At 41.3% G+C, this 26111-nt stretch overlaps 1 protein-coding gene across 3 annotated transcripts in view; it reads right to left on the bottom strand.

Moving 5' to 3' along the window:
- The window catches only part of PLEKHG1 (pleckstrin homology and RhoGEF domain containing G1), a 232287-nt gene that overhangs the window by 134307 nt on the left and 71869 nt on the right, over positions 1-26111 (bottom strand). The window contains exon 1 of one of the 3 annotated variants that reach the window (XM_081251049.1): positions 1290-1319. The exons of the other annotated variants lie outside the window; for them this stretch is intronic. The gene's annotated coding sequence lies outside the window, so the exon portion shown is untranslated. Of the gene's footprint in view, positions 1-1289; positions 1320-26111 lie in introns of those variants that run through there. 3 annotated transcript variants of the gene reach the window in all.

Here is a 26111-nt window from a genome sequence, read left to right as displayed (position 1 = left end):
ATTAGTGCTGCCACGTATATGAGATCCCTGCAGACATCCGTCCCCAGTGGGCCAATGAGAAGTCCATGGTGGGAGACACAGGGCTCGTGGCCAGAAGCACAGCAAACTGCCCTTATGCTGACTCTGAGGACCCCGCACAGCTGCTGTTATCAGCCACCAAGGTAAGACAGACATACGTGAGAAAGGAGGTGAACGGAGCCAACGGATACTTGAAATAAAACTCCCCAGACCCCAGCCCTGAACCCTCCCATGGGTATGGCTTCTCTGTTCTTACAGTCCCCGGGCGCAGAACCACAGCGCTTGTCCCCCTCTGCTGCGGCCATGGACGTCTGCCCCACTCAACCAGCTGCCTCAGACCTCACTGCGCATCAGAAACACCTTATAAAATACAGATTCCCGGGGCTCGCCCTGAAATGACGGCTCCCCTAGGTCGATGACAGTGCCGGGGGGCCTGCATTCTCTCGAGCTTCCCCCACCAGCCTGGAATTCTTTTTTAACATCTTTATTGGAGTATAATTGCTTTACAGCGTTATGTTAGTTTCTGCTTTATAACAAAGTGAATCAGTTATACATATACATATGTTCCCATATCTCTTCCCTCTTGCGTCTCCCTCCCTCCCACCCTCCCTATCCCACCCCTCTAGGTGGTCACAAAGCACCGAGCTGATCCCCCTGAGCTATGCGGCTGCTTCCCACTAGCTATCTATTTTACATTTGGTAGTGTATATGTGTCCATGCCACTCTCTCATTTTGTCCCAGCTTACCCTTCCCCCTCCCCGTGTCGTCAAGTCCATTCTCTACGTCTGCGTCTTTATTCCTGTCCTGCCCCTAGGTTCTTCAGAACCTTTTTTTTTTTTTAGATTCCATATATATGTGTTAGCATACGGTATTTGTCTTTCTCTTTCTGACTTACTTCACTCTGTATGACAGACTCTAGGTCCATCCACCTCACTACAAATAACTCAATGTCGTTTCTTTTTATGGCTGAGTAATATTGCATTGTATATATGTGCCACATCTTCTTTATCCATTCATCTGTCAATGGACACTCAGGTTGCTTCCATGTCCTCACCAGCCTGGACTTGATCAAGGAAGGTCTGAAGCAATGAACTTCCTTGACTGCAGGCTTCTTGAAGTCTGCGACCTTCATTACTTTTGTGGCCAGCACAGGGTGTGTGGCCAGCTTGCAGTCTGCTGGATGAGGAGAATCAATGCCCACCCCTCGTCTCCACACCCACTGGGCTGCCTGACCCCCTCACCCTCCCCTGAAGCCCCTTTCCTTGCCTTACCCCCAAAGCCGCCCTGGCTGCAGCAGCTGTTCCATGACATCGCTTCGTCTTCTCTCCACCCCGGACTCGCACACTTCACTCGCCTGTGAGGTTCTGGCCCAGAACAAGATTTGCAGAGGTAGCAGCTTCCTGTCCCCTCAATCCCACAAAGAACGGCTCCATCTTTGCTTCTGATGTCTGAGGCCCCGGGTACCACTGTCAGGGGGTCTGCATGTGAACTCAAGGTTTCGCAGCAGCAGGGAATACTTTGCTGGTTGTAGCAGGTGGACGCTCAGTAGCCACGGTTTTCCCTGACAGGAAGCTGAGCCATGGCCATGCCTGCTGTGGGAAATGTGGCCAGGAAGAGGAAGAAGAGTAATGTCCTGCCCGTGGAGGGCAGCCCCACCCTTCCAGGTTCCCACACATACACTTCCTGACAGAGAGCCACCCCAGGCCGACTGCACTCTTCACGGGGTCGCAAGGGGAAACGGCTCGCCCTCGAGCCCGTGAGGTCATCTCCCCCCTCCACCCCCTGTCAGTCTTATTATAAGATACCCTCCCCTTCCACTCACACAAAGGGGCACAGTGAGGAAGGAAACACCCTTTTTTCTTTAGACAGAATATCTAGAAAACCAGAATCATGCTGAAGGCTCTGTAAAGGTCACTATGGCTCAAGACAAACTCAGCTCATGGAAGTTTGCTTCTAATTTCCTATGCTGTCTATGAGTTACTAACAATTCTCTAAATTTCAGAAATATAAGTACTGTTCCCACCCACCTTCTAAAGAGGATGAGGGCTGAATCAGCCACATACTTCTTGGTAACCCCTTAGGACCCGGTTCTGGGCGCACAGAGGGCTCTCAGAAAATGCTGATTGTGTAAATGCACATCAAGCTGTGACGATATGGTTGTCAACTGCTAAAAGGGCTTTGAGCTACCAGACTAAGAATGGCTTCCATCTCTGCAGCAGATATCTGACCTCAGCTCTTACTTCAGGAAGGAGCTATTGGGTGGAAGGTGGGCTGTGTGGAGAATTTCTGCCTGGCTCCTGAGGTTTTCTTCCATCTGGGTGGGCTTCCAAGAGCTCGTGGTCTCTCTCTGACTCCTCACACACATTTCTCTTGGGGGCAGGAATCGGGAATTAGATCGGCAAACACAGGAGGGAAAACCGGGCGGGGTAATCTAGCCCTACTCTTTGGCTCCGGTGGTAGAGAGCCATCCACAGGGAGCAAGGTTTTGTTTTACTTCCCAGGAAAGCTCTTCTCCTATGTGGGGAAGCCTGCCCCTGTTCAACCCCCTGGTGGGAAGGCTTCTGACACTGAGTTTAGTATTAGGGTGCTCACCTGCCCACAGGTGTAAGACACAATATCCAATGTCGATTTTATCAGTAATAAAGGTGGGGGGTTAGTCTCCATCTGCCTTGCTCCTTTGTTTCAAATTCTCAAATTGGTTCAGAACCTGGATGGAAGGAAAGGGTCTTAGTTGCCCTTTCCCCGCAAGCCCCAACATCTGGTGGGTTGGCTCTTGGACATGGCATTTGGGGAGCAAAATGACTCCTGGAAATTGACGCTTCTGGCAGATGCTGTACCAAGTGTGGGCCACTGGTGTTTACTCAGCAATTTACAGCAAATTGTTTTGTGCCAGAGTTGGCTTTTACGGTCATGCCATTGCTTTTTGGGTGATCTGGTGAGCAGCTTTAAGCTTTATCCCATGTGCAATTTTGACTCTGCCAGCTGACTCAGCTTAAGATGACTTTGCTCACAGGCGAGGGGCTCTTTTAAGAGCATCAGGCCTGCAGGCATCAGGCCTCCCAAGCAGGGCTCATGTCTCAACCCCTAAGCAGATGGCTGGTTTGCCTCAGCAAGTGTAGGCTTAGCCTAAGTGTCGGGGGCTTTCGGAGGCAGGCTACCACTGCCTGCCCTTGACCTACACAGTGCAGGGTTCTGAAGCAGGTGTACTGAGGCAAAGAGTCAGTTGTAGGAAAAGGAGAGTCTGTGTTTACAGGCTTTCTAGACATCAAGACTGGAACAGCGCTGCAAGGCAGCAAGTTCTGCACACACAGCCTGAGGAGACTGAACTTCAAATGAGTAATGCCAGGCAGATCCAGGCAGCGCTTGACTAATTGCTCCAATTCTACTCTGCATTCAAGGCCACGAGGAAATTGAGGGGGGGCAAAATCTGAACTTAGATGGCTCATCCACAGGTTTGAGAGTCTCCCCACACTATGGGACCTCCAGCTGACTTGGGTTCGCTTGGTTCTCTCACTCAGATACCACTGAGATTCTGCTCTGGACTTGGCGATGGACTTTGGATCAAAGTGCTGCATTTAGGGATGATAGCTGTACATAGTTAACTGCTGCAGGGGATGGGAAATAAAACCTATTTTCTAAACTTGGAGGGCATGGAGCCACTGGTGTTTGCATAGTTCTCAATAAGAGGAACGTGGAGGAAATTCTCAAAATTTTAAAACAAAAGAAAATGAAAAGAAAATACTGATGCTCTACCCTCATTTCTTTTCTCTAAGTGATAACCACAACCCAGGCTGAATGGCTCTGAGCTGGATGCTGTACCAAAACCAACCAAGCACTACAGCATAACTCCCCCGTGCCATATGTACAGTCCTCAGTGTTGTAGAGGTCGCACATGGGGAAAAGATTAACGCATGTGTGGCTTCTGCTAATGCTGATAATCACTGAAAAACATATTTGTAAATTCATATGGAATTTGGATGCTCACATACACAAGCAGGTCGTGCTGTTTAGAGATGCTCATTCACTATCAAAGGCATCTCTTCTCTATCCGCCCTAAGAGTAGAGAAAACGTGCTCAGACTTGCCCATCTAAGAAGATGTTCCCTTGACTTTCCCTGTGTCCTCCTCCTCCAGCTGTAGGTCTCTTCTCCCCAAGGGTAAAAAATCACAAATGGGGCTTCCCTGGTGGCGCAGTGGTTGAGAATCTGCCTGCTAATGCAGGCGACACGGGTTCGAGCCCTGGTCTGGGAAGATCCCACATGCCACGGAGCAGCTAGGCCCGTGAGCCACAGCTACTGAGCCTGCGCGTCTGGAGCCTGTGCTCCACAAGAGAGGCCGTGATAGTGAGAGGCCCGCGCACTGCGATGAAGAGTAGCCCCCGCTTGCCGCAACTAGAGAAAGTCCTCGCACAGAAACGAAGACCCAACACAGCCATAAATATATAAATAAATAAATAAATAAATAAATAAACAAATAAATAAAAAGCCAAGCATTTGAAGCCCTTAAAAAAAAAATCACAAATGGCTGATCTCTACTTCTCTTCATTTCTTCCCCAAATCACTCCAATCTAGTTCTCCCCTCACCCTCCTCAACCACCCGAACAGCTCTCTGTAGTATAATGCTTCCTAATCCCACTGCCATTTATCAGGCTCTTTCTCCTATAACTTCTTGACAGCATCAGACACTTCTGACTGCTCCCTTCTTCTTGAAGCACTGGCCTCCCCTGGGGACCAGGATCTCTTATTATCTGGTTTCCCTCCTACCTATATGGACATCCGTTTTCAGTTTCTTTTGCAGGACCCTCCAATCACTGATTTTACCTTTGGCCCAAACATCTGAGCAACAGACCAGTATATCCAAGTGACTATTTGATATCTCAGCTTTGAGATTTCACAGGAAACTGAATGCTACTACCATTTGCATGGATATACCAGCCAGAAATTCTGGAACCATCCTTTCCACCTTTGCCCCAGATGGTCAAACCATTACTACCTCCAGTTCTTGTTTTTTTTTTTTAGTTCCTAACTCTCTCAAATGGCACTTGCTTTCCTCTGTCTTTACCCTGCTCATCTTTCATTTGAACTAGTATAACGTTCATCCTGGAGGGTATAGGACTATCGCACCACAAACTCTTCAAATTGTAAATCTGACGTCACCCCACCTTTACCCCATCAACTGAAAACTCTTCCATGCTTCTCATTTCTTCCAGGACAATGATCAGATCTTTGACACGGCCTCCAACTCCTCACAGGTCTAGTCCCTGCCTCCTTGCTCACCTTACCAGCCTCTGTAGCACTACAGTCTCACTGCTCTTCTCTAAGTTCCTCTAGGGAGTCGTGGTCTCTCCACATTGCTCTTCTGCCATGAACGACCTCCCCCCACAGCTACTACTGATCTGTGAGAGCTCTCTACAATGACCACCTCCTTAAGGCAATGCCTGCATTTTTTTCCTTTCTAGCATTTATAATTTGCAATGATTATTTGGTTTATAGTCATCTCCCCCACTAGTCTACTCTGTAATATTGATGAGGGTGGGGGCCATGCGTTTTTTGCCCATATCAAATCCCTAGAGCCTGGAATAGTGCCTGGCACATAGTACATACTCAATGAGCATTTGTGGGATGAATGAATGAACAACTATAGTGCATTGGAGACTTTGGTAAAATGAGTGTGTATGATATTTCTATCACAGTTGTTGTAATGTTTAAAAACATGCTATTGTTATAATTAGATGCTAAGATTGGATTAAAAGAGTAGCTGGTAATTATAAAAACATTCCCATGGGAAAATATGATCTGCTTTATGTCCCCCACTTTATTATATGGATTCTTCAAAGAGAGCATTGTGGTGAAATGTGGGCTGCCTATATTGATCTCCTATTTAGATTTAAGATTCACTTCGTCTGTGCCCCTAGAAATCCTACCAATATTGCTGAACAGAGCCATAAAGCTCAGGAAGTTTAACAAATGACTAAGCATCTCATTGCAGATTAGTATTCATTCTAAGATAAAAACCTAGGTTAAAATATATTAAAAACTTTTAAATGTGCATTTTATTAAAAACACAGCAACTGGAATAAAGAAGAGGCAATGGCACCTTCTCATGCCAAACCCTTAATATACGGCAAAAAAGTTTCTCACATTTAAAAAAAAATAAATTTGTTTATTTATTTATTTTTTGGCTGCACGGGGGCTTTCTGTACTTGCAGTGAGCGGGGGCTACTCTTCGTTGAGGTGCGCGGGCTTCTCATTGCGGTGGCTTCTCTTGTTGTGGAGCATGGGATCTAGGCACGTAGGCTTCAGTAGTTGCGGCACGTGGGCTCAGTAGTTGTGGCTTGCGGGCTCTAGAGCGCAGGCTCAGTAGTTGTGGCGCACGGAAGATGTGGGATCTTCCGGGACCAGGGCTCGAACCCGCGACCCCTGCATTGGCAGGCTGATTCTTAACCACTGCACCACCAGGGAAGTCCGATTCTCATATTTATTTTCTCCTCTACATCAAAGTAAGGCAAGGCTACTATCCCTTAGTGTGGCACCTTCATTTATATATGCAATTTTATAAGAATTTGTTTAATATATTGGTTTATAAAATTATTAATATTGTTGTCCTTTTTTTCATGGGTTTATTATCTATTTTCTCAGAAATGAAGGATGATACATATAGACTGACTTCCAGTTTACAATTAATGGGTATTCAGAGATGTCTGATTTTAAAAACTGCAATATCAATGTTAACCTAATATGATAAAGCCCAGGTTTTCAAGCCATATTTAAAAGGCACATAAATGTTTTTTTTTTCTTTTTTTAACATTTTTATTGGAGTATAATTGCTTTACAATGGTGTGTTAGTTTCTGCTTTATAACAAAGTGAATCAGTTATACATATACATATATCCCCATATCTCTTCCCTCTTGCGTCTCCCTCCCTCCCATCCTCCTTATCCCACCCTTCTAGCTGGTCACAAAGCACGGAGCTTATCTCCCTGTGCTATGCAACTGCTTCCCACTAGCTATCTATTTTACATTTGGTAGTATATGTATGTCCATATATACACTACCACTCTCTCACTTCGTCCCAGCTTACCCATCCCCCTCCCCGTGTCCTCAAGTCCATTCTCTAGTAGGTCTGTGTCTTTATTCCCGTCTTGCCCCTAGGTTCTTCATGACCTTTTTTTTTTTTAGATTCCATATACATGTGTTAGCATAAAGGCACGTAAATGTTTTGTCTTTAATTCATATATTCATACATTTGCTCATGGATGGTTAGAACAGATTCCCAAGAAAGCCTCAACACTTGGCAGTTGGAAATAACCATCTGCTACAGCAAAACCTTTGTTATTTGTAATTCTACCCTGAAACTGAACCCTATAAAATTGTAGAACTCTCTATTAGATTGGTGCATAACCTTAAATGGAGAAGTGCCAACATTTCTCTCTCTCTTTTAAAAAGAGTATGTGGGTTAATTACAAGGCGCTGATTGATCGGGATTAGTCTTTATCCCTGTCTGCACAGAAGTAATTCCTACCACTTCCATCAATTAGATTGGGTCAAGATGGGTAATTCAGGCTGAATCTAATATAAAAACTTTTGTTTACTATGGCATCTGAAGTTAGCGTGGATTATTTTTGTTAAGAAATAATTCTTATTTATCAATGGCATAAGGAGCTAGATGTCTCTATGCTTATTTTATAGAATTATTAAAGCTTGTTCAAGCAGTGCTCAGTTTAGGTGTTCACTGGAAACAGATTTTAAATATTTGACTAGAAAAAGTGAGAAAACATATTTACCTTTTCTGGGGCCCCGTTTGCTCTCTAAGTACCAGATAATACTCATACCAACATTTAAGGGGTCACAAATACTATTTACATTAAAGACAAGGGAACACACTGAAAAGACCTTGAAAGGTTTCCCTCTTTACTCTTGCTGAGAACATGTGATATTAGACTTTTAAATTAATGAACAGTTGACTTGCTAGATTTTCTAGCTAATGGGATTTGGGCAATCTCAGAGAGATGCAGCTTTAACCAGGTCAGCTCCTTCTTGGGGTGACCTTCCTTTCATCTCCCAATGGTCTAAACTTCCCCCTTGATGCCACTGGAGGTATATCCCTTCCCTCCTTCCTCTTCTGCTGTGGTTGTTGAAGGCTTCCAAATCTGGCAGTGCCAGAAATCTGTTCTTGCTTCTGCAGACAGCAAGGAAGTGAGCAAAGAAATACAACTCTTATAGATAATTTTAAATGGTTGTAGCTACCACTATCAGTAAAATAGTACAAAAGATAGTATGACAACTCACCATATTAGAGATTAAGCAGGATAATATATTTTGCCTCAAGTTAAATGGAAAACAGACTGCTCAGACATGCATTTTCAGAATTCAGAAGTTCTTTCCCAATAAAGGCAATGTTCTACATGAGGGGTAGTCAGATGTTGTGGACACAGGTGGGCCTCCTCATCTTGTGTCTGTGTATATCAGAAAGTGGCCTATCTCATGAAGATGCCCTGGAAGGGATGATATATGAACTGAATCCAGAATAACAAATAAGAGTAAATAGGAGTCAGCCAGCCTGGAGTTTCAGGATGAGGTTAGGAGCAGGTATAGGGCGTGCTACGTGCAAAGACCCAGGGTGCCTATTTGGGGAACTGTAAGCAATGTAGTGAGGTAGTAAGTGGTGTGTGTGTGTGTGTGTGTAGGAGGTGTAAAGAGGGAGCGAAATAAGAGACAAGACTATAGAGGTAAACAGGAATCAGGCCATGAAGAGCCTTATATATCTTAACAGAGTTTGACTTTTCCTGAAGCGTAATAAGGTTTTGAAGGGTTCAAAGTTGAGCGGTACCATGATCAGATCTGTGTTTTGAAAAGAAGACTAAATGAAGTTGGAAAACGGATTGGAGGAAGTAAGAATGCAAGTAGGCAGATGAAGACCAGCAGAAAAAGAGATGATGATCGCCTGGATAAAGGCAGCTGGAGTGGGGATGCCTGTGGCTTGGGAACTGATTCCCTGGGGTTGGGTGTGAGGGGAGAGAGCAGTCAGGAGGAGCTCAGGTCTATGGTGCAGGTGACACGGGGCTCACAGGGGTGTGTGCAGAGGAAGAGAGGCGTTTTGGTCGTGGGGTGGTGGGTTGTTCAGGGAAATGATGAGTCCCCCATTTTCAGACATTTACACTACCCCGTATTTTTCCCCCGTTATAATTAATCCTTTGAAAACATTTTTGTACATGTATTATTTTAGTGCCTTTAAATTGCATTAGTCGCTCCTTCAGATTAGAATCTATCTCCCCCATCTCTGCTTCTCACACTGCAGTGGTTCAATAAGTGTTTATCTCATGATATCCTTGGGATAAATTCCCAGGAAGAGCACTGCAGGATCAAAGAGGAAGACTTTGATAATTCTTACTATATACGGTCAGATTTTATCCAAAAAGATCAATTTTTTTTACTTCATCAGCAATAATGCATGAGTATATCTCTTTTTCCTATAACCTTTTCAGATCTGGCCTTTGACTTTCATTTACTTGGTAGGTGTAAAATTCATTTTAAAATTTGTTGAAGTTGAATGTACAAATTTAATTTTCTATTTGTTTTATTTTGGGTGAAATAGCTGAATGTTTCCTTGGACCACTTATTTAATTATAATCTGATATTGAGCTCACATTTATATAAATTCATCTGTGTTATCAAGTCTCTAAGTTTTGCTATGCATATTTTCTCATTTTGTTGCTTTCACTGTTTTAGTTTTAAAAGGTTTTAAATTTTGTGTAAATACATTTTCCCATCTTTCCCTTTTCAATGTTCATTTCTTTTTTTTTTAAATTCTTTAAAATTAAAAAAAATTTTTTTTTTTTTGGGCTGCGTTGGGTCTTCGTTGCTGCGCACGGGCTTTCTCTAGTTGTGTCGAGCAGGGGCTACTCTTCATTGCGGTGCGTGGGCTTCTCATTGCGGTGGCTTCTCTTGTTGCAGAGCACAGGCTTTAGGCGCGTGGGCTTCAGTAGTTGCAGCACGCGGGCTCAGTCATTGTGGTTCACGGGCTCTAGAGCATAGGCTCAGTAGTTGTGGCACACGGGCTTAGTTGCTCCATGGCATGTGGGATCTTCCCGGACCAGGGATCGAATCCGTGTCCCCTGCATTGGCAGGCGGATTCTTAACTACTGCGCCGCCAGGGAAGTCCCACAATGTTCATTTTTTCAACAAAAATTTCCCCTTTGTAGCTGGAACTGTGCTACTCCAAATCCATAATTCTTCAATTCACTGAGAGTTTGTTGAGGTATCCACATTGTTTATGGTACGTGGTCTGAATCTTAGACACTTTTTTCTTTCATATTATATCCTGTGGTTAATAATTTTACTAGTTTTTACTTGATTCATCTATATTTTACAGGTTTTTTATTATGATATCTGCAAGAAGTATTTCTGTAGGCTCATTTTTGCTATTTAATTTTATAATCTTAGATTTAAATTATCCTTGTGCTTAATCTTCCACTAAGGGAAATATGTTTTATCACTACAGACAAGAGGCTAAAATAAAACTATCTCAGAAAGGGTGTACACCAGCACCATGACAGGTGCTTTACATAAAATCACTCTGAAGAATAAGTAGTGTCACACCTTTATGAGTGTAATATAATATACACTCATATTATAAGTAATATTACATCTCATTCCTTTACAGATGAGGAAACTGGGGCTCAGAAGGGCTGAACAATTTGAGCAGGATCATAGAGCTAGTAAGCGGCTGAGAACCTAGTGAAATGCATTATGGATGCCCTAGAATGTCACCAAAGTTAAACAGAATACAGATGAATTTTCCATAAAAAGGGGATAAAAGACCCTCAAATATGTTTGAAAGATGAAAAACTGAAAGATGAGGTTGTGGGGTAGGACCTCCCTTCTCCTAAGCACCGCCCCCCCCACCTGGAAAGCATGAGAGGAAGAAGCAAAGAGCAAGAACACATGAGTGCCCTGCGTGAGCATGCGCTGGAGACAGTGCAGGTTGTGAAAGGCACGCGCTGCCGTGTCTGAAAGATCTGGTGTGAGTCCTGCTTCTGCCGCTTTCCAGCTGTGTGACTTCAGGCAAGTTCCAAAGCGTGTAATGGAACGTGGACTGAAGCGGGCAAGAATGAACGAGAAGAGCTGCCAGGAGCTGTTATCACAGGGCGGCACCAGGGAAATCACAAAGCACCTGCAAATCACCTGCCCCGCGCTGCCTGCTGGCACGTGATAAGCTCCCCAAACGGTGCCCGAGATTACTACATGTCTCAGCCAGGCCACGTCATCAACTCATACAAAAGTTTTTCGGGTTTACATTTTCAAACAGGAAGCAGTTCCCAGTGTGTGTGTACCTTTTCTAGGAAAGGTGTGACGCGTAATCTGGCATCATGCAATTTGAAATGCAAGTGAAACCCAGGTGCCATAAACGCAGTTCTATAATGATCTGTAACAAGAACTTGTTTCTTTTTTTTTCTTTTTTTAAATTGAAGTATAGTTGATTTACAATGTTATGTTAGTTTCAGGTGTACAGCAAAGTGATTCAGTTGTACATATATATATGCTTTTTCAGATTCTTTTACATTATAGCTTATTACAAGATATTGAATATAGTTCCCTGTGCTATACAGTAGGTTCTTGTTGTTTATTTTACATATAGTAGTCTGTATATGTTAATTCCAAATTCCTAATTTATCCCTCCCCCACCCTTTCCCCTTTGGTAACCACAAGTTTGTTTTCTGTGTCTGTGGGTCTGTTTCTGTTTTGTAACAAGTGCTTGAACCCAACCATCTCTCCACTCCTCATTTCGGTGACTATCATGGTCAGAGGAGCTTCTGTAACTTGCTGGTAGCAAGCTGATGCTGGGGAAGTCAGGGGGAAGAGGGCTTGGCCTCTGAGGTCATTAATTCTGTCATTGTTATTGAGTAAAATAGCAGTTACTCAATTTCCTCAAGAGATGAGGAGTTCTGCCCAACTGAGCTTTCTGATCACTTCAGGGTTAACCATAAAAAACTCTTTTAAGTCTTGTTAATTTTTTTTCTAAGTTATACAGGTTCCCATTAATTAATTATATTAAATTAATATAATTTAACCTTCCTCTGATGATTCAGACTCTTGCTCTGCCTTTGGGTCAACTCCACAAGGCATGTAGCGCCAGGCTCTGGGAGGAGAAGATGGTGAAGTGGCTTAACAAGGACTGATCACATAACACGGTTCATAACACGGTTTTCTCCTTAAATAAATCCCTCATGTCTAACTAGTTTGTGTTTGTGGTGGGGAGGGAGGGTTTCTTCTAGAAATCGAGTTTAGAAAGAAAATAGTCCATTAAGGGCTTTGGCTTACCTAAACTTCACTCGAGTACAGGTGAAAATATGCCTTAAACGAGAGTCTAGTGCCCTGAGAAGTGTTTTTGAATATATTTCAGCATCTAATAGCAAGCATTGGCTACAGACAGGCAGAAGAAAAGCAGCTTTGTCTAGCAGGCTCTTCATCTAAACACTGACTAGGATGGGGGGCTGGGTTAGCCACAGCTCTGCAGAGGTCATAGATTACACAGAATGTTTACAAAGAATGCAGTGCTAGATAGATGTGCATATGCTTGAAGATAAAAGTATCTTTTAGTAGAATGGCCCTTACCTTCACAGTGGTTTTGGAACTTGTATCCATGATGATTTGCCCTTTTGAAGAGGATGCTAAAGCTTAATTTTCTATGGCAAAAGGACTGCAGACAAATGCCAAAATTCTATTCCCAGACCTAAATTATATAATCAGAAATACAGCATTCAAACTGCACATCAAATAGTCTCGCTTTCTGGCAGACTATGAAAAAAATCAGTTTCAGTGTTTGAAGTAGGCATCTGTTTATGTAATGCAAGCAACCAGGACTGCCAAACACAATAATTAAATGCTTTAACAAGTGAGAAATCTTGCCAGAATATGTAATTTGAGGGGGAAAATAAGCAGAGAGCTGATATGTAGCAGAAAATGCTGAATTATTTATTTCCTACTAGTTAGAAGCAGACACTCATGCTGTGAGCCTACCTGCAGAAATATTAGAAGAGGAAGGAGGGTAGCAGAGGGGACCAGTTATCTTCCTTTTTATCCATCAATGTACTCTTTCCTCCTACCTAAACTAAAAACAGGAGGACTTCTCACCCCCCTCTCACTATAATCTTACCTATGTGGAAATGAAATTAAACATCTACAAAGAAACAATAAATAATCCTAGTTTTCTCTTTTCATTCTTTGAATTATCAACTAAAAATGTAGTCACTTTGGGCTGTGCCTCTATTTCTCTTTTGGAGAGGGCAGACTATGATTTCCTGAGTCCATGATATGGAAGTGCTTTTGTATCATTTACTTCTGTTAAAAAAAAAGGAGTGGTACACCTACTCATCTTTAAAAATTTCTTCTAATTCTAAAGTCTTTGATATGATTTTCTATCATAATATTCAAAGGAAAAAAATCATAGTACAGTAACAAATAGCTGAGATACTGTGCATCAATGCTTTAATAGTACTTAAAATAATATTTGAAAACATTCCTTGATATGTCTTATACATTATAATTAACTTAATGTATGTATATTATATGTTTACTATGTACATTTACTACATATATTTATATATTAAATAGTTTATGCTAATTATATTACACGTGTCAAAGCAAGAATGACTTAAAATTTTCTGTATTCTCTTTTCACCTCAAGGTTAGTATTTGTGAAATACAGCCTTAATTTAAAATAGGCTTATAATTAAAATGAGTGACTAATTAGATCTTTTCAAAGAATTCAACTTCTAAGACGACTGTAAAACCATCCTTAATTGTGATGTTCACTCATCTCCACGAACAAGCAATATAAATGTCTGCTGGTTTCCCCCAGGAACATCAAGGAACAAAGGGGAAAGCACAGGAGGCAGCAACAATTTCTAGAACTTGTATAGTACTACAGAACACCTCGTAGCATTGATTTATTCCTGTGGACAGCACTGGAATCGGGCTCTAATTTTCTCCATGGTATAGAGAGAACCCAGGCAGAGAGCATCCTTGCACCACTTATAAAAGGTGAGGCAGTGAAGAGAGGAAGACTTCTGGTCACATGCTTTTTTCCCATTATTTAAATAGTGGTTCCTCAATAACATCTTCACGTCTTTCGTGTGCCCTAGAGGGTAATTTCTTTAATGTCAGGAATCTCGTTGGTGAAAGGGACCATTAGTTCCTGACTTGCCTATTGAAAAGCCCCCTAATTATTTACAATAGCCAAGACATGGGAAGAACCCAAGTGCTTATCAACAGATGATTGGTTTAAGAAGATGTGATATATATATATATATATGCAATGGAATATTACTCAGCCACCAAAAAGAATGAAATATTGCCATTTGCAGCAACATGGACAGACCTAGAGAATATCATACTAAGTGAAGTAAGACAGAGAATATTATATTATATCACTTATATGTGGAAATAGAAATATTATATGATATAACTTATATGTGGAATCTAAACTATAATACAAATGAATCTATATACAAAACAAAAACAGACTCACAGACATAGAAAATAATCAATAATCTTATGGTTACCAAAGGGGAAAGGGAGGGAGGGGGGGATAAATTAGGAGTATGGGATTAACAGATACAAACTACTACACCTAAAATAGATAAGCAACAAGGATTTACTATATAGCGCAGGGAACTATATTCACTAGCTTGTAATAACCTATAATGGAAAATAATCTGAAAAAAATATATATAACTGAATCACTTGGCTGAATACCTGAAACTAACAAACACTGTAAATCAACTATACTTCAATTAAAAAAGAAACAGAAAAAGCTCTTAACTGGTTACCCCCTTTCCACTCTTATCTGTAATTCATTCTTTACCCCAAAGAGCAAACCTTCAAAAAGCTAAGCTGGATTACATCACTCCCCTGCTTGAAACCTGTAGGTATGTTCCCACTGCATTTAGAATAAAAGACTCCTCAACATGGCCTGCCACCCCACGCACGATACAGCCCTCACCTGCCTCTCCAGCCCCGTCTCATTGCCTCACTCGTCATTGCTCACCAGCCTCTTACACGTTCTGGCTTTCACTCATTCACTCATTCTCTCATTTTTGTCCCAACTTCAGGATCAGCCTTCGTGCCAATGAAATTCCACTCTCTTAAGAGTCCCTTGTTCTCTTCATTCACAGCATTCACCACAATGTGTAATTATACACCTAACGATGGTCTTTACAATTATCTTTCAGCTCCACTAGCTCTAGGCTTCCTGCAGGTACTTCCAAGGTAACCACTGTATCCTCAGCACCCACTACAGTGTCTGGCATATGGAGCCCGTCCTTAAGTGCTGGCTGCGTGAAAGCCTGAGCGAGTGAGGTGTGGAGGACTCCGGACTTGACAAATTCCTCAGCAGTCTTCGGCTTTGGTTCCTTCTTACCCATAAGGGCTCTGCCCTTTCTTCTTTAAAGGAGCATGCTTTAGGATGGGGAAAACGCAGCAACGTACGAGCTGTAACATTATGCCATTTGCCTTGGCCAAATGGACTACTCTTGGGGGTCAACAATAAAAAGGCCACTTAGCTATGGATGCTGTGTGATCCAGGGTTTCCCCAACAATCCTAGGATAATTAGGGAACCCAAAAGTTTGCTGAATGAACCCCAAAATGTGAAAACATTTTTTATAACACTTAGGTCTAGGGGTGACAGGTTGTGCAACTCCAGGGGGCCCCATTCCCGGTGGAGTGTGTGGAGCTGGTCTGTGTAGCTGCAGGTGGTGGCCCTGTTCAGTTCCTTAATGTTGCTTCTCTGGACTATTCTTCCAGCTTTAATTTTTTTTTTTTTTTTTTTTTTTTTTTGCGGTACGCGGGCCTCTCACTGTTGTGGCCTCTCCCGTTGTGGAGCACAGGTTCCAGACGTGCAGGCTCAGAGGCCATGGCTCACGGGCCCAGCCGCTCCGCGGCATGTGGGATCTTCCCGGACCGGGGCACGAACCCGTGTCCCCTGCATCGGCAGGCGGACTCTCAACCACTGCGCCACCAGGGAAGCCCTATTCTTCCAGCTTTATGCTTTGCTCCTGGGTTTATTCTTTGTTAAAAACCCAATATTTATTTATGCAAGTCTTTAAAAATATGATTAAATGGATCATATCCCTTATAAAGTTAAAGAAATAAAAGTCAGTGAGAGGCTATAAAAAGTGAAGCTACTTAAGTCAATTTTTTTAGTAGAACACCACCAACATTACTGATTTTTGAAAAATGATTCCTCATTGCTTATTTACTTTGAAAACATAAGCACATGTGAAAATATTGTATAAATTTTTTCTTGATGGTTTTTCTTGATATTCCTATTAAAATCCATGGGGTTTATATAAACATCTTCTTCATTGAAGGAGCAGGGATAAAAATTAATAAAGCCACGTCTTTCCTTCAATACAAAAATCCCTTAGTAATCTCAGGAATGGCTTCAAAAGGAAATTAGAAATACATTTCAAGGTCAAAATCTGAGTTAGCGCGATGTCAACATGGAGAACACCTTTGGTAAGAACCTGAGTGTAAGAATCATTCTTTACAATTGCTGCTGCCAAAGGATCTAAATGAATAGTTCAAGTAACTCTGACATCAAGTCAAGTATTGAAAGTAATTGAGGTAAAAATTTCCCCCAAAGAACATCTCATGATTTTCCATGTTAGCTAAAGAGTTAGTTCTCCCCTTAGAGTGAAGCCTTGTGGATTCGAGCAGAAGTAATTACAAGCGAGTCAGGCATCCAAGTAGGTCAGAGAATGCCCTCTGTAGGAACACAAATACCATCTCAGATGCCTCTTCAGCCCTCACCTGCCCTGGCCAAAGTCATATTTTCTTCCTCTTCGCTCCTACTCATTTTGTACAATACAGACACATCCCAGGTCTCTACAATTATGAGCCTTGCAGATGCCCGTCCGCCTCTACTTGAGGGCTAGTTCTAAGTCAGGGACCTCCCTTTGTCTCTCCTGCATCCACAGTGTAGCCGTGCAAATGTTTGACTTAGAAAAAAGAACCTCGGTACTTGCGGTGATCTTATTTTAGTCATCCGACAATGCTAGGTGGGGGAGGAACAGAGAAGCCCTGAGAAGAAGGCTTAAGTTAAAATGTTTAAAAATAAATTAGGATCAACAATTGCTTTGAGTCATCACTGCCATAAAATAAAAAGATTACTGCCAGATGCATAAAATATATTGGTCACAATAACTTGGCTCTCATTTTACTTACATTTAAGGTCAAATAAGACATTATGCTTTGTGTTACTTTGTACAGAATAGGAGAACTGGAGAAACTATGGATTTTGTAGCATCAGAAGACTAAAAGTTTTCCAGAAATGAATCAACATTTAAGTAAATGAAAGAAACACAAGTTTTTAAACCTCTACTGCACTCTTCTCCCAAAATAATCAACATATTTTCAGGATGACATATAAAGCATTCTGATTTTAAAGTCCTTTGTCCAAGTGTTTCAGGTCAGACCTGATCGGGAACACTGCATCCCAGCTGACAAGAATGCCGAGGTCTCACTTGGTCATGAGAGCCAGCAAGACTCCATGGAAACCAGTGAGTCCCAGCAGATCAAAGAAGAGGTCAGCACTCAACAACTGCCTCCAACAATCCCAAAATAGAAACTATGCTCAATGCAGGTACAATTGCTCAAATGGACCATTAACTTTTATTGCAGAAGACCTCAAAATATCACCCCCCCAAAACCCAGAAATTTACAAAGGGAACTTTTGGCTCTTAGAGAAAACCATAATTTCTTCTTTGGAACTAGACTACTGGGAGTTGAAAAATATTTGAGGGAGCCGTAAAGAACCAAATCATTTTGCACTTTGTCTAGAAGGTGTTCTGGTGTTTAACTCTCCCATGATAACTTTTTATTTTGTTCTCAGAAAAGTTACAGGAAGGGCGGCCAATGCTTTACATCCTTTCCTGGCAGGTACAGATAGCAGTGAGGTGCACATTCACTCCTTGCAGAAGCACCAGGACACAGCAGTACATGGGCACAGGGCGCCTTCCCCGATGCATAGAAAAACTCTCACACCTGACAACAGCCAGCTGAAAAAAACAGCAAGTACACTTTTAGAATCCATCTTCCCTTTCATATTCCTGGAAGGACCTATGTGTATACAAGTATTTTAGCCACTCTTGTATACAAGTCAATCTTCAAATACTTCTGCTCTTTATGTCTCTTTAGACACACATCTCAAAAAGAGACAAGAGGTCTTGAAACCTTTTAATATCTGCTGATTGAGAAATCTTTTCAAGGGACAGGTAGCACTCGACAACAATACATAGTATTTTTACTTGTTATTGTTGGTGGATTTAATATCACCTTGAGCTCTAAAGGAGGGTCAATTCTGCTTCTCGCCACTTCCTATCTTTCCATACATGTGAATCCTATCTTTCCATACATCTGAATTCGGTTTCTCTAAACGTTCCCAAGCAGCATACGCTCCTTACACAAAAGAAAACAATGTGATATTAGGGTCATTTTAATGCAGGAAAATGTTTCTGTTTGAGTTAATAAAACATATTGTTTAGACAAATCTGTTGCAAACAGGAAAAACTAGACTGCTATGAATAAGGAAAATTAATGATACTCTGGGAGGTTGTCACTGGAAACTGTGCTTCAAACTACTCTTTCCCAAGATACTTTATAATGTTAGATTGTGTGTTACAAGAAGTCTGCCCTGCCCAAACCCCATTTTAGTGCCGCAATAAGACAACATATTGCTGTCTCTTATAAGTTTGCTGAAAACACAAAGACTTGATTGAACAGATAATAGAAACAAGTAGCCTTCTTAGGCTTCAAAGACTAGGTATCCATAAAATCAATGTGCGGAAATCCTTTTTAAAAGTCATGTCTACAGCCATTCAAGATTTTGAAAGTCTGATGTTGGGACGTTAGAAACTTGAAATCTTAGTAGTTACGTGACCAAAGGTGATACAAACCCAGCCCTAATATATGTTTAAACAGGCCCAATTTTCATGTTGTAAGATTTGAATGGTTGGCCTTCCCAGCTCTAAACAGACTAATATAGCAAATCAATTTTTAAAAGTTCATCTTTCTTATTGCTCATCAGTTTAAAACAATATGTGTGTGTGTGTATCTATATACCTACCCCCTTTGTGGAAAAACTAAAGAATTTTATAAATGCAGTTGGTATACTGGACTAGAAGACAAGACACCTTGATTCTAGTTCAGTCTCTGGCACAAACTTGCCGTGCAAATTTGGAGGTGACACCAACTTTCTCTGTGCCTCAGTTTCCTCATAAGCAACATGAGGTATTTAGGACTAGATCTTTGGTTTTTTTTCTTTTTTTTTTTTTTACCCTTCCCCTCCCCATATCCTCAAGTCCATTCTCTAGTAGGTCTGTGTCTTTATTCCTGTCTTACCCCTATGTTCTTCATGACATATTTTGGTCTTAAATTCCATATATATGTGTCAGCATACAGTATTTGTCTTTCTCTTTCTGACTTACTTCACTCTGTATGACAGACTCTAGGTCCATCCACCTCATTACAAATAGCTCAATTTCGTTTCTTTTAATGGCTGAGTAATATTCCATTGTATATATGTGCCACATCTTCTTTATAGGACTAGATCTTTTGGGTGTCTAAAATGAACACCTAGGTATGGCTGAGGTGAGCACAGAGAGGGGTGGAGACACTAGGCTTACTGGTTATCTGGAGGGTAGATTTCTACCCCAAGCAGAGAAGAAGGGCATTTCATGAATAGGCAAGATGACAAACAGATGTTAGGTCAGCAGCGAATGGACCAACAGAGCAGAGGGGGTATGGGATGGAGAACTAACACGAGATTCTGCTGGACAGAGCCAGACAAAAGAAGCCCTTGAAGGGGAAAGCCAGTGTTATCCCGTGGTGGCCTCAGCTTGTTGAGAGGAAGGTCAAGTTTACCCTCATTCTTCAATGTTTTACTCTTGGCAATATTCCAATCTGAATATATGGCCTTACTTTAGACAACTACCACTCTATCAGACTGCAGACAGTGGAACATCTGGCCCTCTTAATACATTGTCCACATTATATGTCTGCATTATATTTATATAACTTGCCTCTTTTATCCAGAGTGCTGCCAGAGTGGAAGGAGGACTCATTTTCCTGTAGATACAGCATTATAAAGGATAAATAGGTAACAAAATTGCCTACATTGATCTACGTAACTTGGATGCTAAATACCCCAAGAAGCCTGTCCTCCTGGTTATAGCGTAGTCCCACCCAGCTGTCCAAGGCAGAAACCTGGAAGCCATCCTTCAATTATTGGACTACTTTCCTCAGGCCCTGTATCTATAGTTTATGTCTGAGTTCTAAAGATAGAGGAATAGAGAGCAGAAAGTATTTTTTAACAGAGTAATTCTCACTTAAAACTCCATCAGCTATTGAGAAGCATCTGCCCCAATTCTGCACAGAATATACTTTGACTCTGGCACATGCTCCAAAGAGCAAAGCACCACTTGGCCTCGGGTGGGCTCTGTGCGTGAGTGATTCTGGATGGCAGTGTTGGCTGGATTTCAGGCACTTCCAGTCATGGAGAGCTCAGCGACTTAGATCAGAAGATGAAGACAAGACCACAGCTGTTCATAATATGAGATGTGCCCCCCCTCCCTCCAAGGTGCCAAGACATAACTTGAGGAACTTTGTAGAAGTGCGGTCTGCAATAATATGTAGGGATAAGAGCCAGGGATGGAAAGATTATACTCAGAACTATGTTTTATTTAGAAATAAAACTGCAACAATTAAGTATAATTGCCCCAATTTCATGGGCATTTTCGGTTGCTTACCCAGCATCTACTTTCCACTTCTCCCCTCACAACAGCTTGTTTTGCTGAGGCATCCACCCCCTTGTCCCTCCTACTCACGGTCACATCCTATTTTCTCTAAATGGTTCATTTGGGAACCACATTCTCCTGAATCAAGATACCATATGATTTAACCCATTTACTGAGCAACTGCTCAGTATACAAGAGGGAGAAAAACTAAATAGTTTGCCTTTTAGGCTAAAACCTGGTGGTGGGGAGAGATAATTAACCTTCTTTCTATATATAAATACAAACATTTGATGTTTAAATTGGTGCTCCCAAAGCATAGATGATTTGTTTAATTGTAAGTCCGAATGAACTTCCAAGAAGTAGTTGGAAATAATTAGAAGAAAAAGTTTTCTTGGATGTCTTTCAAGATATTCAGAAGAACGATCATGGAGGAAGAAAAATAAATTTAAGTGTTCAATATCTCACAGCAGGTCAGCTGGTCATGTCAACGAACCTCTTACCATCTGGTTTTTGTATTCTAAAGTGACCCCATGAGCATTATACTTATTTTCATAAGTGTTTAAAGTTTCTCAGATAGGAAAGCTCATGTTCATAAAAATCATAAATGTAGAAAACGTAGAAATTTTATTTTGTGTCTAAGAAACACACAGTTGAAGCTGGTCTCTAGATGTACAAAGAGGTACAACAGTTCATTGAGTTCCAAAGGCAAAAAACTCTACATCCCCCATGAGAATCCAGCGTTTTACTATTTGCTTCTCAGGCTCACTCAACTCTACACATAGAGGCTCAACCAATTTAAAAATGGAACACATTCCAAAAGACTCCTGGTAAATGGTTGTTTATTTCTACAGGAAAATGTGTTCCAGGTTCTATTGGTATAGAGGGTTCCCAGCTGCTTTGCCTGTAAAAGCTTTTTAACCCATAATGCTTCTCAAATGTGGGATCTAACCATAGGTTATCAGTGTTTTTATGGAAGAATGTGTCTCAGAGACCAGGGGGTAACCCTGATTGGGAAGATGGCGACTTGAAAGGCAAAGATTTCCTTACCCTCCCCCTTCTTCTCTCCATCAACCTACTATTACCATAACCAGCCAATTCTCACTCTGGGATTTATGAGGGAGGAGGGCTATCATGATCTGCATGTTCTTCCTTTCTACAGCCCACTCTTCTTCTTCTTCTTTTTTTTTTTTTTTTTTTTTGGCCACACCCTGCGGCACGCAAGACCTTAGTTCCCTGACCAGGGATTGAACCTGCGCCCCCTGCAGTGGAAGCGTGGAGCCTTAACCACTGGACCGCCAGGGAAGTCCCTGGCTCACTCTTCTGAATTACTTATTCCTCCCCCCTCTCCCTAAGAGGTCCACACAGGGCATCATTCTTACATTCTCCTCATTCTCCGCTCAGGATACCGGGCCCCATCTTACTATTCATTTCAAAGCATTCCCCCTAAACTCTTGCACAAAGTAAATAAGAATGCCTGGGTATTCGAGTTTCAAAATTCAAACTGGCATAAATTATAAATATATCAAACTTGAAAGTGCTATATAATTGTAATGTGCTTCTATTACTGCTTTGATATGTTGATGAAGCTCTCCTGAATCATTCTTATACACGAGTACTCACGTCTGTATGACTTATAGTTTTGTAGCTAATATGTGTCTCTCTAAACTCTGATATCAAGATACATGGCCTCATAAAAATGTTTATGCCACATTTTCTAGCTGTGAGAAGTTCTACAAATATTGGAATCGCAATTGTTTATATGAACAGTGGGGAAGAATATTAGTATTGGCAACCGGCCACCCAAATGGCCTGAACTGCTTTCCAGGTACAGTATGGGTTAAACAGGCTCTGTTTGCCAGAGGACTTCCCACACATAGCTTTATATCTAATGAGGAAAAAATACACTCCAAAATATTTTTCAAATGAACTTTTGGAAAACAACCCTGGCTTAAATTGAAGATTGCCTGCGTGTAACATAGGCTGTGTGTACACATGGTTTTACTGACGGAACCCTTATTAGGTCCCAGTCTTTCCCTACAGAATCCTAGTCTTGAATGTTCAAATATTCTTGAAAATTTTTGAAGTTTTGAAATTTTTCTTTGGAAAGTTCCTTTTGCTAAGAGAGAGGTCTTCCCAGATCCCAGTGGTGGTGCGTGCTGAGTCAGCCAGCACCTCCACACCTTCTGGGGTTTTATCTAGCTTTGCCTCCCGGATGGACAAGGGAGAGGAGGGCACAGAGCAGAGAACTAATGCACCGAGCCGGGTGTTCCACAGCTGGGGGATGTGGTTCCCAACTCTTCACCCCATCACCTTGACCCCAAGAAGGAAGAAGGCCATTCCCCTGGGAAGGGTTCTTCCAAAGGCGCTCACGCAGTTCAATTTCACAACTTTAAGCCTGCAGACAAAGGAGACTTTTTTTTCTTAAGTAAATATTTTAACAAATAACTTCTCCATATAGGCAAAATATTGCCAAAATTAGTAATCTGCATTTTGTTTAGAAATAGACTTTGCAAATGCATTTAAATGTGAATTAAGATGGAACACACACCTTGGCAGGTGAAACTTGGCTACACCGTGTTTCAAATGATTATTTTGCCAATACTTATATTGCTGAAAGAGAGGGTCCCCAAACCTCCAGTTAAAATGATAAAGTATGGAGTTTTAAAAGCTGGCTCTGAATATGGGGTGATTAAATAAAGCTAAAAGACCCATCATTACAACTTATATCTACCTATAATTCTTAATGGTAATTCTTTATTTGTCATTAACTATTTTCAGTAAATTGACTTGTACTGTACTTCCCTGTTATTTTTATCATTAATTTAAAAAACAGTTCCTTAAGACTAAACTGTATTTGTAGATTTTATTAAAAAATCTATATATATAAACATATAAATGTAGACAGAGCAGAATAATGATGCATCCTTTCATCTACCTTCCACAATGATCAACTGATGGCCAATCTTGTTTCATAACTTTCCCCACTCAATCTCATTCCACTCACAGATTACTTTTTTTTTTTGCGGTACGCGGGCCTCTCACTGTTGTGGCCTCTCCCGTTGCGGAGCACAGGCTCCGGACGCACAGGTTCAGCGGCCATGGCTCACGGGCCCAGCCGCTCCACGGCATGTGGGATCTTCCCAGACTGGGGCACGAACCCGCGTCCCCTGCATCGTCAGGCGGACTCTCAACCACTGCGCCACCAGGGAAGCCCCGCAGATTACTTTTTAGCCAATTTTATTTAAGTACAATTTGTATACAATAAAATCCACCATTTTAGCTGTGCATTTCTGTGAATTTTGACAAAGAATACAATTTTGTAACCTCCTTTACTGTCAAGTTATCAAGATACAGAATTTTCCCATCACACCAAAGAGTTCCCATGTTCCCTTTCATAGTCAATTCCCTTTCCTTAGCCCCATCCCCTGGTAATGCTGTTCTCTATCCCTGTAGTTTTGCCTTTGTGAGAACGTAATATAAATATAATCATACAGTATGTAGTCTGTATATGAATCTGGCTTCTTTTACTTAGTCTAGGGCCTTTGAGATTCATGTATGTTGCCAAAAATACCTGTGTTTTGTTGCTTTCTATTGCTGAGCGGTGTTCCATTGAGTAAATGTAGCATAGTTTGTTTATCCATTCACCAGCTGATGAATATTTGTTTTCTTTTGTTTTTTCCACTTTTTTGGTAATTGTTAATAAGTATATCTACTCTAAACAACCACATACAGGTTTTTGTATGGATTATATCTTCATTTCACTTGAGTAAATATCTGAGAGATTGATGAGTTGTATGGTAGTTTATGTTAAACTTAATAAGAAACTACTAAAGTGTTTTCCAAAATGGCTGAACCATTTTGCATTTTCACCAGCAGTGTACAATGCCCTGTATCCACATCAGCATTCAAATAACTGGGATCTAATTGTGATTTTAATAAGAATTTCCCTAATAAATGATGATGTTGATCATCTTTCATTTGCTTATTTGCCAACTGTATCTCATTTTTTAGTGAAGTATCTGTTCAAATCTTTTATTAATTTTTAATGATGTTTTGTTATTATTGCGTTTTTAGAGTGCTTTATATATTTTTATCCTATATGTATATTATATTTTCTCCCAGCCTGTGAATTATCTTGTTTATTTTCTTCTGTGTCTTTCAAATAAAGAGATTTTTTTAATTAAGAAAAATAATAATAAAATAAAAATAGAAGACCCATCATGAACAAAATGGTCCCTTCAGTTTAAAAGTGCCACCACATTTTTATCTCTAAATGATCTCTTCTCTGACTCTTCCTCAGGCTTATTTTTTATAGCAACATCCTCCCCACCAGACTGTCCCAGCGGAAAACCTGGCCAGGAGGGGAGGAGAGAAAAAGTTACCTGGACTGAAGAGGCAAAGAAGAAAAATGAAAATCTGCCCAAGAAAAAAATTTAGGCCTGGAAAATAATAGTTATGAAGACAATTAGAGTATTTCCTATCTTGGAGGTACTCCAAGAAAATAAAACATGAGTGTATATACAGCCATGTTTTAAGATTGCCCAGGGTTTAAAAGGCAGTTTTGTGAGAAATACTGGATAGTAAGATTTCTTGGAGTTTCAAAGTTTACTCTGCCATATTCTTCACATTCAGAACTATGAACAAAGAAATTTGGGCTAATCATGCTACATGAAGATATTTACCCGGGAACCCTCTGTACTTAAAACCAATATGCAGGCTATTGATTTCATCTGAATATATGTGAACCTTCTTAATTTTGAATCCAAAGAGTTTGTGAATAGTTAGTTACATATCAGGCACCAGGCTATAGATCATATGCCTAAGACCTAGTCCTGCCTTTGAAGTGTTTTAGTCCATTAGAGCAGGAATTAACAACACTCAAGAAGGATTTTTAAGACCACAAAGCAGCGTCAAGAGGCACTACATAATTAAAATTGCTAAATGAATGGTTCTGAAGCTAACTTACATACGAGGAAGCAGATAGAATCAGGCTGGAGTCATTTATGAAGGAGGAGGAATCTGAACTGAGTTTAAGAGGATAGATAAGGTCTCGATAAAAGTGTTACTGCGATTACCCTCCAGCTCCATTTGAGAGCCTGCCAGCCTCTCACCACAGCTGGCATTGTACATGCACTCTCTGGACCCACAGCTAGACTGTAGTGAGTTTATCGTCATGATTTTATAGCTGAGGATAGCAAAAAACATGCCTGAGGCCTCCCAGGAAGGAGATGAGCAGCCCAGGTCCAACTGACCCCAGAACCCACGGTGTTTCCCTCATGACAACTCCAAGGAGTGGAGA

This window comes from Mesoplodon bidens (genome assembly GCF_964165515.1).
Source record: "Mesoplodon bidens genome assembly, chromosome: 12".
Classification (NCBI taxonomy): domain Eukaryota; kingdom Metazoa; phylum Chordata; class Mammalia; order Artiodactyla; family Ziphiidae; genus Mesoplodon; species Mesoplodon bidens.
The sequence above is the reverse complement of the archived record's forward strand: the minus strand, read 5'-3'. Positions and strand labels throughout refer to the sequence as shown.